General features: G+C 37.3%; 1 non-coding gene across 1 annotated transcript; it reads left to right on the top strand.

Moving 5' to 3' along the window:
- Positions 1-954: 954 nt before the first annotated feature.
- Positions 955-1,062, top strand: LOC148552727 (small nucleolar RNA R71). Its single transcript, XR_015892654.1, has one exon. It is a non-coding gene; the product is annotated as a small nucleolar RNA R71 (small nucleolar RNA).
- The last annotated feature ends 15,693 nt before the right edge of the window (positions 1,063-16,755 follow it).

The raw sequence follows: 16,755 nt of genomic DNA, 5'->3' as shown, positions 1-16,755 counted from the left end.
TTCTTCAGAAGATAAATAGTCATCAGAGCTCATGAATGGTAAAAAGAGGTTCAATGGAATCTCTATGGTCTCTAGATGAACCTTAGATTCCTTTGGTTCCTCAAAGGGAAACTCCTTATTGGTCAGTGAACGTCCCAGGAGGTCTTCCTCACTAGGATTCACATCCTTCTCCTCCTCTCTGGGTTCGGCCACACCAAGTAAGGTTATGGCCTTGCACTCTCTTTTTGGATTCTCTTCTGTATTGCTTGAGAGAGTACTACGAGGAGTTTCAGTGACTCTTTTACTCAGCTGGCCCACTTGTGCCTCTAAATTTCTAACGGAGGACCTTGTTTCATTCATGAAACTTAGAGTGGCCTTAGATAGATCAGAGACTATATTTGCTAAGCTAGATGGATTCTGCTCAGAATTCTCTGTCTGTTGCTGAGAGGATGATGGAAAAGGCTTGCTATTGCTAAACATGTTTTTTCCACCATTATTAAAGCCTTGTTGAGGCTTTTGTTGATCCTTCCATGAGAAATTTGGATGATTTCTCCATGAGAGATTATAGGTGTTTCCATAGGCTTCACCCATGTAGTTCACCTCTGCCATTGCAGGGTTCTCAGGATCATAAGCTTCTTCTTCAGAAGATGCTTCTTTAGTACTGTTGGATGCATTTTGCAATCCATTCAGACTCTGGGAAATCATATTGACTTGCTGAGTCAATATTTTATTCTGAGCCAATATGGCATTCAGAGTATCAATTTCAAGAACTCCCTTCCTCTGAGGCATCCCATTACTCACAGGATTCCTTTCGGAAGTCTACATGAACTAGTTATTTGCAACCATGTCAATGAGTTCCTGAGCTTCTGCAGGCGTTTTCTTTAGGTGAATGGATCCACCTGCAGAATGGTCCAATGACATCTTTGATAATTCAGACAGACCATCATGGAATATATCCAGGATGGTCCATTTTGAAAGCATGTCAGAAGGACACTTTTTGGTCAGTTGCTTGTATCTCTCCCAAGCTTCATAGAGGGATTCACCTTCTTTCTGTTTGAAGTTTTGAACATCCATTCTAAGCTTGCTAAGCTTTTGAGGAGGAAAGAACTTGGCTAAGAAAGCCGTGACCAGCTTATCCCAAGAGTTCAGGCTATCTTTAGGTTGAGAGTCCAACCATATTCTAGCTCTGTCTCTTACAGCAAATGGGAAAAGCATAAGCCTGTAGACCTCGGGATCAACCCCATTGGTCTTAACAGTATCACAGATCTGCAAGAATTCAGTTAAGCACTAAAAAAGATCTTCTGATGGAAGTCCATAAAACTTGCAATTCTGTTGCATCAGAGAAACTAATTGAGGCTTTAGCTCAAAATTATTTACTCCAATGGCAGGGATTGAGATGCTTCTTCCATGTAAGTTGGAATTTGGTGCAGTGAAGTCACCAAGCATCTTCCTTGCATTGTTGTTGGGTTTGGCCATGTCTCCTTCTTTTTCGAAAATTTCTGTCAGATTTTCTCCAGAGAGTTGTGCTTTAGCTTCCCTTAGCTTCCTCTTTAGAGTCCTTTTAGGTTCAGGATCAGCTTCAACAAGAATGTTCTTATCCTTGTTCCTGCTCATATGAAAAGGAAGAAAACAGAAAAGAAAATATGGAATCCTCTATGTCACAGAATAAAGATTCCTTATATGAGTATAAGAAGTGAAGAATAGAAGAAGGAAAAGATAAGAATTCGAACACAGAGGAGAAGAGTGGGTTCGAATTTTTGAGTGAAAGAGGGGTGTTAGTAGATAAATAAATAAATAGAAGGAGATGAGAGGGGGAAGAATTCAAAACTTAAATAAAATACAATAAAAATATTTTTGTTTTATTTTAAATATTAGTTATAATTCGAAAATACGAAAAGGAATAAAATTAAAATTAAAATTTAAAATAATTAGTTAATGAAAAGGAATTTTGAAAAAGTGGTTAGTGATTTTTGAAAATTAGAGAGAGAGAATTAGTTAGGTAGTTTTGAAAAAGATAAGAATCAAACAAGATAAGATTAATTGAAAAAGATTTGAAAATCAATTTTGAAAAGATAAGAAGTTAGAAAAGATTTTGAAATTGATTTTGAAAAAGATGTGATTGAAATTTATTTTGAAAAAGATTTGAAAAAGAAATTTAAAAAGATTTTATTTTGAAAATAAATTTTGAAAATTTCGAAATTATGAAAGAGAAAATGAAAAAGATTTGATTTTTGAAAAAGATTTGAAAAAGATAGAATTTTTAAATTGAAAATTTGATTTGACTCATAAGAAACAACTAGATTTTAAAAATTTTTGAAAAAGTCAACTCAAATTTTCGAATTTTATGAGAAGAAAAAGGGAAAGATATTTTTTTGTTTTTTGAATTTTTAATGATGAAAGAGAAAAACAATGAAAAGACTCAAAACATGAGAATTCAAGATCAAAACACATGATGCATGCAAGAACACTTTAAATGTCAAGATGAACACCAAGAACACTTTGAATGTCAAAATGAACACCAAGAACTTTTGAAAATTTTTAAGAAAAGAAAAACATGCAAGACACCAAACTTAGAAATTGACACTAGACTCAAACAAGAAACATAAAATTATTTTTGGTTTTGATGATTTTATTAAATTTTTTTTGGTATTTTTCGAAAATTAATTGGAAAAAGAAAAATAAAGATTTCAAAATTTCTAATGAAAATTCCAAGAATCATGCAATGTTAGTCTAAAGCTCCAGTCCAGGAATTAGACATGGCTTACTAGCTAGCCAAGCTTTCAGTGAAAGCACCGGTCCAAAACACTAGACATGGCCAATGGCCAGCCAAGCTTTAGCATACAAATCAGGCATACAATAGCTGATCAGATGGGAGTCCAAGGACTCTTGTGATGATAAGTTGAAATCTCGGTCCAAAGAATTAGACATGACTTTACAGCCAGCCAGACTTCAACAGATCATCATGAAACTCTAGAATTCATTCTTAAAAATTCTGAAGCCATAGAATAATTTATTATTGAAAATTTTTTTTTCTTAAAAATTTTTCGAAAATAAAAAGAATAAAAACAAGAACTTAAAATTAAAATAAAATTACCTAATCTGAGCAACAAGATGAACCGTCAGTTGTCCAAACTCAAACAATCCCCGGCAACGGCACCAAAAACTTGGTGCACGAAATCATGATTGTTCATTCCTTGGTAACGGCGTTAAAAACTTAATATGCACGTTCATAATCTTAGTTCTTTTCCACAATATCGCACAACTAACCAGCAAGTGCACTGGGTCGTCCAAGTAATAAATCTTACGTGAGTAAGGGTCGATCCCACGGAGATTGTCGGCTTGAAGCAAGCTATAGTCATCTTGTAAATCTCAGTCAGGCAGATTCAAATGGCTATGGTGAGTTGATAATTAAAATATAATTAAAATATAAAGTAGGATAGAAATACTTATGTAATTCATTGGTGAGAATTTCAGATAAGCGTATGGAGTTGCTTTTTTCCTTCTAAACTTCTGCTTTCCTACTGCTATCATCCAGTCATTCATACTCCTTTCCATGGCAAGCTGTATGTTAGGCATCACCATTGTCAATGGCTACATCCCGTCCTCTCAGTGAAAATGGTCCAAATGCGTTATCACCGCATGGCTAATCATCTGTCGGTTCTCGATCATGCTGGAATAGGATCCAGTGATCCTTTTGCGTCTGTCACTACACCCAGCACTCGCGAGTTTGAAGCTCGTCACAGCCATCCCTTCCCAGATCCTACTCGGAAAACCACAGACAAGGTTTAGACTTTTCGGATCTCAAGAATGGCCGCCAATAATTCGAGCCTATACCACGAAGACTCTGATCATAAATCAGGAGGCTAAGAGATATGCATTCAAGCTTGCTTTCATGTAGAACGGACGTGTTTATCAGGCATGCGTTCATAAGTGAGAATGGTGATGAGCGTCACATAATCATCACATTCATCATGTTCTTGTGTACGAATGAATATCATAGAGAAGAAATAGGCTTGAGTTGAATAGAAAAACAATAGTACTTTGCATTAATTCATGAGGAACAGCAGAGCTCCACACCGTTGAAAATACATAAGAACAAGGTCTAGGCATGGCCGAATGGCCAGCCTCCCCAAATGGCATATGAATTCAAAAATAGGGAAAAAGACCGATCCCTGATCAAGGATGATCAAAAGATATACAAAAGATGTAAATACAATAGTAAAAAGTCCTATTTATACTAAACTAGTTACTAGGGTTTATAGAGATAAGTAAATGATGCAGAAATCCACTTCCGGGCCCACTTGGTGTGTGCTTGGGCTGAGCATTGAAGCTTTCACGTGTAGAGATCTTCCTTGGAGTTAAACGCCAATTTGTAACTTGTTTCTGGCATTTAACTCTGCTTTGCAACTTGATTCTGGCGTTTAATGCCAGAATAGGGCAGAAAGCTAGCGTTAAATGCCAGTTTGCGTCATCTAAACTTGGGCAAAATATGGACTATTATATATTGCTGGAAAGCCATGGATGTCTACTTTCCAACGCAAATGAGAGCTCTCCAATTGGGTTTCTGTAGCTCCAGAAAATCCACTGCGAGTGCAGGGAGGTCAGAATCCAACAGCATCTGCAGCCCTTCTTCAGCCTCTGAATAAGATTTTTGCTCAAGTCCCTCAATTTCAGCCAGAAATTACCTGAAATCACAGAAAAACACACAAAATCATAGTAAAGTCCAGAAATGTGATTTTTATTTAAAGAATAATAAAAATATATTAAAAACAAACTAAATCATACTAAAAACTATGTAAAAATAATGCCAAAAAGCGTATAAATTATCCGCTCATAAGCATGCCAAGACCTCGGGAGCTCCCGTCCTTGGAGGTCGGACAGTTTATAATAACCCTTGCCTAGGACTTCGGTTATCTTGTAAGGTCTTTTCCAATTTGCAGCCAACTTTCCTTCACCCGACTTTTGTGTTCCGATGTCGTTTCGAATCTGGATGAGGTAGTTGGCAGCAAAGCTTCTTTTGATTGCCTTTTGGTTGTATCTTAGAGACATCTTTTTCTTCAGAGCTTCCTTTTAAATCCGAGCTCTTTCTCGGACTTCAGGGAGGAGGTTTTACGCTTGAAAGTTTGGTCCTTCGTTATAAAATATTACCCTAGGTGATTCTTCAGTTACTTCTATGGCAATCACTGCTTCTGTTCTGTAGGCAAGTCAAAAAGGTGATTCTCTCATCGTGGAGTCTGGAATGGTCCGATATGCCCACAGTACTTGAGGGAGCTCGTCAGCCGAAGTTTCTTTCGCATCTTGTAATCAGCGTTTTAGCCCGATGATGAGCAAATATTTTATACGCTATTTGGCCTAGATTTCATGTAGTTTTTAATATGTTTTGTTTTGTTTTTATTAAGTTTTTACAGGATTTAGTTTAAATTCACATTTTTAGATTCCACTTTGACTTTGTGTGTTTTTGTACCATTTCAGGTATTTTCTGGCTGAAATTGAGGAGCTGGAGCAAAAGTCTGATTCAGAGATAGAGAAAGCACTGCAGATGCTGTCCAGATCTGACCTCCTTGCACTCGGAAGAGCTTTTCTGGAGCTAAAGAAGTCCAAATGGAAATTTGCCTTCCATAGCTGTCCAGCAATGTTTAATAGTCCATACTTTGTCGCGGATTAGAAGGCCCAAAACTGGCGTCCAACGCCAGTCTCCTGCCCCATTTATGGCGTCCAGCACCCAAGGAGCAGAGCCTAGCGTCCAAACGCCCAGAGAGGACTCCCTAGCCTGCATTTCATGCCCAAAAGACCTTATAGCACGTGGATCTCATTATAGCTCAGCCCAAACACTCACTAAGTGGGCCCCAAAAGTGAATTTTAGCACTAAAAAGACTATTTTACCCTTATTAGTCATTAGTTTTATATTTAAGGGATTTGATTTATGTTATTCGAACATATTTTCCCATCATTCAGCATATTTTCATGTATCTCTTTTTTTTTCACATCAGTATGAGTTTCTAAAAATCCTAGGTTGAGGGGAGGAGCCCTGCTGAGTACTATGAATTAATAAAAGTATTACTGTTTCTTCTTCGATCCGTGTCTTATTTATTTCTAAGATGTATATTCATTTTCAACATGGTGAATAGGATGATCAGTGACAATCAGCTCTATTCATCATACTAAGATGAACGTGCCTGACAAACACCCGCGTCTACTTAGGTTCGTGTAAATACGTGGCCGGAAAGCGCGAAGCAACAGCTATGTTTAAACATCTCTCAGACGGCTAATCTACGACTTCATTGGGGACTTCTCGAGACACCAGTTCAGCCAATTATAGGGAGATTAGGGTCTCCATGGTATAGGCTAGAATCCAAAGAAGCACCATTCTCTGATACAGAAGATTCGACCTAGTCTGTGGTGTTTTGAGTAGGATTGCCAAGAGAATGAACTACTAGAGCTTTACCCTCCGTTAGATTGGATGATCACGGGCAATGTCGTTTGATCTGGAGCAGAGGAGATCAATGACCATGGGCAATGGCTTTGATCACAAACAGCCTGTCATAGAAGAGATCATTCACAAGCAGAGAAGACAGTGATACCAGAGTTAATTCAGAAAGACAAAGCAACTCCAATCTTTAACTATATTCCTATTACTGATTTTAATTTATACAATATATTCCTATTATTAATTGCCCTTCCATCAATCCAACTGAATTCTAACTCGCCTGACTAAGACCTGCATGATAACCATAGCTTGCTTCAAACCACAATCCTCATGGGATCGACCCTAACTCGCTCAGGTATTACTTGGACGACCCAGTGCACTTGATCGTACAACTGTACAAAAGTGTAGGGATTCGTGCACCAAATTTCTGGCACCGTTGCCGGGGATTGTTCGAGTTTGGACAAACTGACGGATTGTCTTTCTCCCTAGATTAGGTACTTTATTTATTGATCATTTTTTAATTGAGTCTTTTGATTTTAGTTGAGTCTTTTATTTTTATTTTTCTCTTCTTTATTTTTTTCAAAAAATTTAGAAAGCTTTTCAAAAATATTTTTTTTTCTTTTTTTGATCTTTGTTCTTGGTTAGAGTCATACCTGTTTCCTGCTTTTCAATTCCAAAAATTTTAAAACTTTACCAAAAACCTTTATCTTTTTTATCACTGTCTTCTTTTATTTGAGTCTTTTTGTTTTTGTTCTTGGTTAAATTTTCGAAATTTAGAGTCCTTGTTTTTATTCACATTGCAATTTTTGATTTTTTGGTATCTTTGTTTCAAAAAATTTTTCAAAAACAATTTCTTTGGTTAAATCTTGTGTCAAATTTCTAAGTTTGGTGTCTTCTTGTGTTTTTCTTTTATATTTTTTGAAAATTCCTTTTTGGTTTGCTAAAAATTTTAAGTTTGGTGTCCTTTTTATGTTCTTGTGTTATTTAAGTTTCTTGAGTTTTGTTCTTCTTGTTCTTGTTAGTCTTTAAAGTGTTCGTGAGTTTTCCTTGTGTTTTGATCTTAAAATTTTTAAGTTTGGTGTCCCTTTGTGTTTCCCTGCAAAAAGTTTCAAAAATTTGGGCATTAGATCTAAAAATTTTAAGTCTTGTGTCTTTTACTTATTTTTCTCTTTCATCATTAAAATTCAAAAATAAAAAAAATCTTTTCTAACTTTATTTTAAAAAAATTTTCAAAATTTTTAAATAAAAATTCAGATTTCAATTTCAAAATTTTATCTTATCTTATCTTAGTTTTCAATTTTCAAAATCAAATCTTTTCAAAATAAAAAATAACGTCTTTTTCAAAATCTTATCTTATCTTATTTCAAATTTAAAATTTCAAACTTCAATTTCAATTTTCAAAATTTTAAAATTTAATTTTAAAATTTCAATTTTAATTTCAATTCTTCTCTTACCGTTATCTCTTATCTTATTTTAAATTTAAATCTATTCTTAATTAATTACTTCTCTTCTCTCTCCTCTTTTTCAAAACGTCCTAACAAACTCTCTTCTCTCTTAAATTTTTTGAAAATTCTCTTCTTCTTCTCTCTCTTCTATTTGTAAAATTTAATAATTAAATTTTCAATTCTTTTTACTTAATTAATTTTAATTTGGTATTAAATAAATAAAATAAAATAAAAACAAAAATATTTTAATTCTGATTTATCTCTTCTTCTTCTACATCCTCTATCTTCATTTTCCTCTTTCCTCTTCTACCTTTCTTCACCATGAACCCAAATGGGAATGCAGAGTTTAGAAGAACTCTGTGGTCCTATACAAAGCCCACTGCTAACTTCTATGGAAGAAGTATTAGCATACCTCACATCAGAGCAAGTAGCTTTGAACTAAACCCTCAACTTATTACCATAGTACAGTAAACTTACCAGTTTTCTGGACTTCCACATGAAGAGCCTACCGAATTCTTAACAGATTTCTTAAAAATTGCTGACACTGTACACCATGAGGGAATAGACCAAGATGTCTACAGATTATTGCTCTTTCCTTTTGCTGTAAAGGATCAAGCAAATAGGTAGTTAGATAACTAGCCCAGATCTAGTTTGAAAACTTCGACACAGTTAGTAGAAAAATTTTTAAACCAATACTTTCCCCCAAGGAAGATGACCCAGTTGAGATTGGACATCCAAGGTTTCAAACAAGGAGATAGTGAATCTCTTTATGATGCCTGAGGAAGGTATAGGAGGATGCTAAAGAAATATCCCTCTAAAATATTTTCAGAATGGGTACAATTGGACATCTTCTATTATGGAATTTTAGACATGGTTAAAATGTCTTTGGACCACTCTGCTAGTGGTTCCATACACATGAGAAAGACTATTGAAGAAGCTCAAGAGTTTATTGAGACAGTTGCCACTAATCAGCATCTATACTCAGCTGCTGAGACTCCTATAAAAGGAGAGGTTAAGGCAATATCTACTGAACCTAACCCTCCAGAGCAAGATAGCCCATTGATTCCACTACTACGCGCCCTTGCCCAGCAAATACTGGAACTACAAGAGGCTTTGCGAGAAACTCAAGCTTCTAACAGAAATATAGAAGTCCAGTTGAGTCAAACAAGGCAGCAGTTATCTAAGCAGATAACGGATTAATGCCAGGCTATTCAACAGAGGAGTGGGAAAACCTTGAACACCCAACCTCACAACAATAAGAACGAAAATCCCATAGAGGATAACCAGGTCTCTATACAAGATGACTCTGGCGTTCAAACGCCCAGGGAAGTATCACTCCTGGCGTTGAACGCCAGGAAAGGGCAGAGACTAGGCGTTCAAATGCCCAAGGAGGATGCACTCTTGGCGTTGAACGCCAGAACGGGGGCAGCAACAAGGGCGTTGAACGCCCAAGCATAGGAGGATAGTCACATACTGATAACAACCCTCCTAAGCAAGGCAATAACCCCCTTCCAACACACATAGCACTCGGCCTTCATCAACCAAGATTGATGAGTACAAGGATAAGATGCCATTTACTCAGAAACTCTGTCAAGAGGAAAAAGATAAACAGTTTGCCCGCTTTGCAGAATATCTCAGAACATTAGAAATCAAAATTCCTTTTGCAAAGGCTCTTGAACAGATTCCTTCTTATGCAAAGTTCATGAAAGACATCTTAAGTGATAAGAAGGATTAGAGAGAGATAGAAACAGTTCTCCTCACTGAAGAGTACAGTGTAATCATTCAAAATGACTTACCAGAGAAACTTAATGATCTTGGAAGCTTTATGATACCATGCACTCTAGGTGATGCTTGTATAAGGACAACCCTTTGTGACCTTGGAGCAAGCATCAACCTAATCCATGCTTCTTTAATAAAGAAGCTCTGTTTGACTGAGGAAGACAAATCGACCCGCATATGCCTTCAACTTGCTAATGGTTCTATTAAGATACCATCAGGAGTAATTGAAGACATGATTGTCAGGGTTGGACCCTTCGCTTTTCCCATTGACTTTGTGGTGTTGGACATGGAAGGGCACAAGAGTGCATCCCTTATCCTAGGGAGACCCTTTCCTAGTTACAAGACGGACCTTTATTGATGTAGAAAAAGGGGTAGTAACCTTGAGAGTCAATGAAAAAAAGTTTGTACTGAATGCTGTCAAGGCTATGCAGCATCCAGACATTCCTAAGGAATGCATGAGCATTGACCTCATTGATTCCCTGGTAGAAGAGGTCAATATGGCCGAAAGCCTCAAGGAAGGGCTAAATGAGATCCTTGATGATACTCAGCCTGATTCAGAGGAACCTCTAGAGACCTCTGAGGAATAGGAGAAGCCTCCAAGGGTTGAACTTAAGATATTACCATCCTCCCTGAAATATGTATTTTTGGTAGATGGAGACAACTATCCTGTAATCATAAGTTCTGCCTTAGAGCCACGGAAAGAAGAGGCATTAATTTAAGTGCTTTAAACACATAGGACTGCCCTTGGGTGGACTATAATTGACCTTAAGGGCATTAGCCTAGCCCGATGCATGCATAAAATCCTATTGGAGGATAATGCCAAACTAGTGGTGCAACCACAGAGGTGATTGAATCCAGCTATGAAGGAAGTCACTAAGCTCTATGAGGCCGGGATTATTTATCCCATTTTTGATAGCCCATGGGTGAGCCCTGTCCAAGTTGTTCCCAAGAAGGGAGGCATGACAATGGTTCATAATGAAAAGAATGAACTGATCCCTAAAAAGACAGTTATAGGGTGGCGTATGTGTATTGACTATAGAAGACTCAATGACGCCACCAAGAAAGATCACTTTCCTTTACCCTTCATTGACCAAATGCTAGAAAGACTAGCAGGTCATGCTTTTTACTGCTTCCTGGATGGATATTCTAGGTACAATCAAATAGCAGTGGATCCACAGGATCAAGAGAAGACAGCATTCACATGTCCATCTCACGTGTTTGCCTATAGACGAATGCCATTTGGCCTTGCAATGCGCCTGCCACCTTTCAGAGATGTATGTTATCCATCTTCTCTGATATGGTAGAGAAGTTCCTAGAAGTATTCATGGATGACTTCTCTATTTTCGGAGACTCATTTGACTCTTGTCTTGATCATCTGACCTGAGTTCTAAAAAGATATCAACAAACAAACCTAGTTCTAAACTGGGAAAAATGCCATTTCATGATAACTGAAGGCATTGTTCTTGGACACCGGATCTCAAGTAAAGGGATAGAAGTGGATCAACCTAAGGTAGAAGTGATTGAAAAATTACCTTTACCTACTAATGTTAAGGCAATCAGAAGCTTCTTAGGACATGCAGGATTTTACAGGAGGTTCATAAAAAATTTTTCAAAAATCACAAAACTCCTGTGTAATCTCTTAGCCACTGATGTTCCATTCGTCTTTGACCAAGAATGCCTGCAAGCCTTTGAAACTCTGAAAGCCAAGCTTGTCACTACTTTTATCATCTCTGCACCCAACTGGGATTTACCATTTGGGCTAATGTGTGATGCCAGTGATCATACAATTGGCGCGGTCCTAGGGCAGAGACATGACAAGCTTCTGCATGTCATTTATTATGCTAGTCGTGTATTAAATGATGCGTAGAAAAACTACACTACTATAGAAAAGGAGTTACTTGCAGTGGTCTATGCCATTGACAAGTTCAGATCCTACTTAGTAGGAACTAAGGTCATTATTTATACTGACCATGCTGCTCTAAAGTATCTACTCACTAAGCAAGTTTCTAAACCCAGACTTATAAGATGGGTATTACTCCTGCAAGAGTTTGATATAGAAATTAGAGACAGAAAAGGCACAGAAAATCAGGTGGCTGATCATTTGTCCTGGATTGAGCCAGTAGCAGGGACTTCTTCTCCCTCCACTGACATATCCAAATCCTTTCTAGATTAGCAACTCTATGCCATCCGGACAGTACCTTGGTTTGCAGACATTGTAAATTACAAGGCTATAAGGTTCATTCCGAAGGAGTTTACCAAGCAGCAAGCCCAAAAACTCATGTATGATGCAAAATATTACCTATGGGATGAGCCATATCTCTTTAAGAGATTATCGGATGGAATAATCCGACGCTATGTGTCTAAAGAAGTGGCACAGAGAATTTTATGGCATTGCCATAGTTCAGACTATGGAGGACACTTTAGAGGTGAGCGGATAGCCACCAAGGTTCTCCAAAGTGGCTTTAACTGGCCTACTCTCTTTAAGGATTCTAGAGAGTTCGTCCGTAACTGTGATAGTTGTCAAAGGGCTGGCAATCTCCCTCATGGTCACAGCATGCCTCAGCAAGGAATCCTAGAGATTGAGTTGTTTGACATATGTGGTATAGATTTCATGGGATCATTCCCGCCTTCATACTCAAACACCTACATCCTTATGGCAATAGATTATGTGTCAAAATGGGTTGAAGCAATAGCAACACCCATTAATGACACCAGAGTAGTAATGAAGTTCCTCCAAAGGAACATCTTCAGCAGATTTGATGGCCCTAGGACATTAATTAGTGATGGAGGTACTCATTTCTGCAATAGACAGCTGGATTTTGTCTTAAGCCATTACGGAGTTCGCCATAAAGTAGCAACATTGTATCATCCCCAAACAAATGGGCAAGTTGAAGTCTCAAATAGAGAACTAAAGCAAATCCTAGAGAGGACAGTAAGTGCCTCTAGAAAGGATTGGGCTAGAAAGCTTGATGATACTCTATGGGCATACAGAACAGCTTTCAAAATCCCCATTGGAACTTCACCATATCAGTTAGTATATAAGAAGTCCTATCATTTTCCAGTATAACTAGAACACAAAGCCTATTGGGCTACTAGATTACTCAACCTTGATGCTAAGGCAGCCGGAGAAAAACGGCTTCTCCAACTAAATGAGTTGGACGAATTCCGCTTAAATGCATTTGAAAATGCAAAAATTTATAAGGAAAAGGAAAAAAGGTGTCATGATAGGAAGTTATCTTCCAGAGTCTTTGAACCAGGACAAAAAGTCCTGCTCTTCAACTCAAGACTCAAACTGTTTCCTGGGAAACTCAAATCTCGTTGGATGGGACCGTTTGTGATTACCAATGTATCACCTTACGAACACATAGAACTTCAAGGTAAAGAAACCAGGTTCACTGTCAATTAACAGAGGGTTAAGCATTACCTTGAAGGAGATATAGAGGCAAGAGGCTCAACACTGTTACTAAGTTAAGTACAGTGAAGTCCAGCTAAAGACATTAAAGAAGCGCTTATTGGGAGGCAACCCAATATTCACTCATACTTTCTTAATTTTCTAGTTATTTCTATTTTAAATTAGTTTTCTTTTTAATTAGTTTTGGATTATGTTTTAAGTTAATTTTAATGTTAGTGATCATGAACAGTGCTTAAACAGAGATAGAATGATGCAGAATAGCAAATACAATACCCTGGAGTAAGGATCTTTCTGGCGTTTAACGCCAGAAAGGGAAGAAAATTGGGGGTTTAAACGCCCATGGAGGCAGCAAGCCTGGCATTAAACGCCATCCAGGGAGCACTGGCTGGCATTTAACGCCCAAAGGGGAGCACAAGCCTGGCATTTAACGCCCAAGAAGGAGCACGTATCTGGCGTTAAACGCCAGCTAGGGAGCCCTGGTTGGGCGTTTAACGCCCAAGAGGGAGGACTACTCTGGCGTTAAACGCCAGAATGCCAGCATTCTGGGCGTTTAAATGCCAGCAAGGTAGCATGAAGGTAACTTCAAAATTCTAATCTTCTCTTAATTCAACTCATCTTTTTCCAATTCAATTTCAAATATTCTTTGATTTTTAAACCAAATCTTGTTCAAATACCTCAATTTCAATTTAATTTCAAAATTAAAACATTTTTTTCAAAACCTTTCAAATTCTTTTCAAAATTTCATATCTTTTCCAACTTATTTTCAAATTCTTTCAAAATCTTTTCTTATCTTGTCCATATCTTTTATTAAACATTCAAATCTTTTTCGTACTTCCTATCTTATCTTTAAAATCTTTTTATAGCTTTTTAAAATCTTCTTTTATCTTTCGAGTTTAACAACTTATCTTTTTCTATCTTTTTCAAAAATCTTTATCTTTCTATTATAATTGTTTTCGAGAATCCCTCTCCCCTCCCTATATATATGCATGCCCGTGCCCCTCTCACTCATTCATTACCTCTCATTCGAATTATATTCTCTTTTTCTTCTTTTACTTCACTTCTCTTCTTCTTTCTTTCTTACCTTTTGCTCGAGAACGAGCAAATCTTCTAAGTTTGGTGTGGAAGGAGCCTTGTTCTCTCATCAAGAATTCAATCCCATGTCTCCAGGAAGTGGCAAGATCGCCCCAAAGACCAAGAAAGAAGACTGATGACTGCGCATCATGTTAGGTTTTTCTATGCTTTTTCACATTTAAAGTTAATTAATCATGCTTAATTATTGAGTGATCTAGTGCTTAAATAGGATATTGCTTTGATCTTTTGATTTGATAAATCTTGTAGGAAATAAGTAGAAAAAAGAAGCAAAAAGCACAAATTGAGCTCAAAAGAAGAAAAGAAGAATTTTTGGATACACTTTGAAGCTTAAGCATGTGTTGGAACCTTACGCCACGCTTTTTAAAAGCGTGGCCCATGACTAAATCAAGAAGCTTGGCGCTCCCAGGAAGAGCGCTACGTTCTCCATCAAGAGCGCCTACGATAATTTCCTAAGTGAGCATGAGAATTTGTTAGTGTGTGTATGCACAACCATGTGTGCGTACGCACGGGAGGAAGAAAAGGGACGTATGCACGTGCACAGAGCCGGATGCCCACGCACAAAGGACAGTCTTGCACTAGTGCGTACGCACAACTCAGTGTGCGTACGCACAGGAGGAAGAGCGCTACGTTGTCATGGAGAGTGCTACGCTCTTCTGGAAGAAACACATTCTATGTGCGTACGCACAGGAGGACCAAAAGAGCGCTGGGTGCGTACGCACAACCCAGTGTGCGTACGCACAAGTAGAAAAAGAGCGCTACGCTCGTCTGGAGAGTGCTACGTTCTCCTGGGAGAAAAATTTTGGTTGGATTAATCTCATTCCAATCCCATTTAAACTACAAGCAAGCAAGCCCACTCATATCACTCAATCAAGGCCATAAGAATCATCTAGAATAGTTAATTTTTATTTGAGTGTAATTTGTTTTCAATTTCATTTTTAATTTGTAATTTAGGAAAGCCTATATAAAGGCCTTTGTTTCATAGAATTGGGGAGATACTCTGGATTCTGAGGAGAGAGTGAAGACCAATTTGAAATTCTGTGAATTGGTACTCCAAGGGGAGTGGGTCTTCGGACCCCTCCCCTCATACACTCTTCTCTATTTTCTCTTCTTTCTTCCCTAGTAGTGGTTATTTCTTAGTTGATACTTTTTATTTATGAATCTTAAATTTTCAATTTCTGTTTTGAATTCTTACTTTTTATTTTCATGCACTTTAGTTTCATGCCATTTGATTTTTATTTGAGAGCAATGACCACTTAATTCCCTCTACATTTGGGAAAGGGGCTCTGTTTCAATTTTGATTGAATTGATGTTTATTTCTTCTTCTCTTCTTCATTCTATTTTCATACTTGGATATCTATTAGAATCCTTGCAAGAGAGTTTTGTTCTTCAAAGATCCTTGGATCTATTAGAATCCTATTGAGAACCTCGAGAGAGAAATCATGGGTTTCAGTTTGAGTTCTCTTGGCATAATAAAGTTGATTCTTGATTTAGAGTTGGTACATGCATATAATAACTCTAATATTGGGGTCTTTGGATTTATGTAGTATGAGATTAGACATCTTTTTTTTTCTAAGAAAGAGCTTATATGCTTCAAAGATCCAATTACTACCGAGAGGGGAATTGGATCTATTTGATTTACATGTGAGCCTTAAGAAAGGGATCATGGAATTCAGTTTGAGGCTCTTATCTCGTAATCCTCCTGATTAATACACTCTTAGTTGGTATGTGAGATGTAACCTCTTTGAGTTGAGGTCTTGAGGGTTGTGTGGCTTTTGGATTAGAAATTGAGCTTCATCTCTTCTCATGACCAATTAGATCACGAGAGTGGAAATTGATTGTGTTGAGAGAAATTGAGTCACCAAGATATTGCGACCCAATTATCTACAATCTGCCATGAATCTATCTTACATGATTGAGAAGGAGTGAGACCCATTGATTCAAGAGAAATTAACATCTCCAATCCCTTATGTTTGCCATCTTTACTTTACGTCATTTACTTTCTTGCAATTTATTTCCTTGTACTTTTATTTCTTGCACTTTACTTTCCCGTACCTTACTTTCTTGTTCTTTAATTTTCCAGCACTTTACTTTCCTGCACTTTTCTTTTACGTCATTTACATTCCTTGCATTTTATTGCTCCCTTTTAATTTCTAGCCATTTACATCCATTGTTTGCTTATCACTCTATTCTGAACCGTCTAACTAGAATAATCAACTAACTATTGATTGCTTAATTCTTTAATCCTCGTGGGATCAACCTCACTCTTAGTGAGTTTTATTACTTGATACGACCCAGTATACTTGCCGATAGTTATATGTGAAATCTACTTTTTTACGTATCAAAGACAACTCAACAGTTGTTTTCAAACCTGTTCGATTCCTTACCAAGCAACATAAATAACATTACCACAAGATAATGAGTAGAAGGCCAGTAATCCCTAAAGTGGGATTCAACTTAGGAGAAGAAGAATACCCAAAGATCCAAGAGCAAATTCGAAGGAGAGGCTAAGAGATTCTAAGTAATCCTAAATTAAATATTGGATACAACATGATCCGTGAATTCTATGCAAATCTGTGGATGACAGATAAGCAAAAGAAAGATGGAACAACATTCCATACCTT

Source organism: Arachis ipaensis, chromosome B7 (assembly GCF_059453495.1).
Source record: "Arachis ipaensis isolate K30076 ecotype BB chromosome B7, ASM5945349v1, whole genome shotgun sequence".
Taxonomy (NCBI): Eukaryota; Viridiplantae; Streptophyta; class Magnoliopsida; order Fabales; family Fabaceae; genus Arachis; species Arachis ipaensis.
This window is presented reverse-complemented; position numbering and strand designations above follow the sequence as displayed.